This window comes from Heloderma suspectum, chromosome 7 (genome assembly GCF_057233095.1).
Source record: "Heloderma suspectum isolate Gila_16-S chromosome 7, 16-S_ref, whole genome shotgun sequence".
Lineage (NCBI taxonomy): Eukaryota > Metazoa > Chordata > Lepidosauria > Squamata > Helodermatidae > Heloderma > Heloderma suspectum.
The window spans coordinates 59,629,957-59,632,322 of NC_139464.1; the positions used below are offsets into that span (position 1 = coordinate 59,629,957).

The window sequence follows — 2,366 nt, forward strand, 5'->3', positions numbered from 1 at the left end:
CACCACCGGAGCCGCCGCCGCCGCCGCCAGGAAGATCCGCCCAAGGTAAGTCTCGTCCTGGGGGGCGGGCGGGGGGGTGGGCCGTTCTGCCACCGATTTCAGGGGGTCGAATGCGCTGGCATTCAGCCTCCCCAAGATCCGTGGTGGAACTTTCGTACATCCCTACTGTGGATAAGGAAATTGTGTGTGGATAAATTCTGGCCCCTAGCATCATTTCCCTTTCAACCATGCATGCTTTCTCTGCCCACCTCCAGAGTCCTGGGCTCCAAATGTTTGACCTTCCCTACTTATTGGTCAACTTCCAGCCAGCAGAAGACTTCCTTTTTGCAAGAAGAGGGTGGCACTGTGCTGAATGGGTACGGGAAAGCTTATTCATGTCCCATTCACTGCTTAAAGCATGCCAGCACCATCCCAGCTGGGTAGGGCTAATATTCACATATAGCTTAATCTAATGCAGCCTTCCTCAAGCTGGTATTCTCCAGATGTTTTGGACTGCAACTCCCAGTATTCCTGACCATTGGCTAGGCTGGCTGAAGCTGATGGAAGCAGAAGTCCAAAAAATCCAGAGGGCACCAGGTTGGGGAATGCATTCCATTGACATGCCATTTGAAAAGCAGATGTGGCACACAGAGAAAACAGCTAGAAGTTAACAAAGTCCGTGCAATAAATGACAGAGAGAAAGTGACAGAATAGAAATTGCATCACTTCTCACAAGATCAATTTAATTTTGGAAGGATTGCAAGCTAATATTAATGGTAAACAGAAATGTGTTGGAATAAAGAATGTACTACAGAGAAATCTGTATTTGCAATAATCATGCTCAGCAACATGAATGATTTAGGAGAGGAAGTAAACAGCATTAAATTTGCAAATGATAATATATTGGAAATTGCATCGAACCTGTAGTGTGAGCAGATAAATAATACAAAGGTGCATCTAGGGATGGGACACATGGTAGAAGATTCATCTTTGAACAGTGAAAGCAAATGATTTGGGGGGTGGAGAATCCGCAATATGAATTCTCTGTGGGAGAAAAAATATCTGGAAGGGAGCAGCTGAAAAAGCATTAAAGTGACACCAATCATTGATTAGGTAAGTATTTCCAGTGTGATATTACTTCAGATGAAAATAATCTGGTACTGCAAAAGCAGCTCACAGAACAGCCAGAAAACTCTTGTTTTTCAAACACAAATCAGCAAAACACTTAACCTCATGTACAACTTAAGGACATGGGAGTAACCCTTATTAAATCAGACCACTGGCCCACTTAGCCCAGTATGCGCTTTCTGCAAATGGCTGGTCATGAAAGCTAATGAGAAGTGAAGCGTCGGTGGTGCCTCTGATAGCACCCGCCGCACAGCATTAGGAAATCCTCCCTCACACTTTACGAGATGCCATTCTTTCTCTAGGAAGAAGTGGTCCATCCTTCCCCACCCCACCCCACCCCACCCCACCCCATCTGCACAATATCAGAATAGCCTTCTGGTGATGGTCTTGAAATAGTCAAAGACCCACTCATTTCAAAGTAAGAGGGGGACATGCAGGGGGAAATGGTTTCAAGGAAAATACTTGCGTACTTGAATAGTTTCTGATAATAGCCCCCCAAACACCAGGTGCCATCTGGACAAAGCGAACTGTGGGGTTGTTTTTTACACCTCCCATAGCTGATCACCCTTCTCTAGTCTCTGAAAACCCAGTGCCTTATGCACCCCTTATGCATCCCCTTATGCACTAGGGAGGGGCCTGTGGCTCAGTGGTAGAGCACCTGCTTTGAATGCAGAAGGTCCTAGGTTCAATCCTTGGCTTCTCCTGGTAGGATTAGATCTTGCCTGAAACCCCAGAGAGAGCCACTACCAGTCAGTGACCATCACAACAATAGTGGGCTAGATGGACCAATGGGCTGATTAGATACAGGGCAGCGTCTTATGTTTCTATCACTCCCTCCTATGGATAGATGAATATGCCTGTGGCACGTTCTCCCACGTTTGGATTTGTTTGTTTGTTTGTTTGTTTATTACATTTATATCCCACCTTTCTTCCATCGTGGAACTCACGGTGGCTACATGTGGTTCCCGGGTGGTCTCCTTTCCAAGCACTGACCAGACCCAAGCCTGCTTAGCTTCAGCAAGGTGGCTGCCTCATGTGCCTTCAGACCATGCCCCAGGACACGATGGAATTCGATGGAATTCTGAACAGGGGAGGAGTGACAGGCAGGTGCTTGATGGGGTGTAGTGCAGTGGCCCTTCCATTGTCTGCTCACTCAGGTTCCCAGACCGTAATGTCATAGGCATCTCAGGTAGCTCAAGTGGGTTTGATGCTACTGCCAGGGTGTTTGTGAGGCAGTGTCAGGGTGGACACTGAGCCCA

The 2,366-nt window shown here is 47.2% G+C and overlaps 1 non-coding gene across 1 annotated transcript; it reads left to right on the forward strand.

Moving 5' to 3' along the window:
• The first annotated feature begins 1,735 nt into the window (after positions 1-1,735).
• TRNAS-UGA (transfer RNA serine (anticodon UGA)) lies at positions 1,736-1,811 on the forward strand. The gene has a single exon. It is a non-coding gene; the product is annotated as a tRNA-Ser (tRNA).
• Positions 1,812-2,366: the final 555 nt, after the last annotated feature.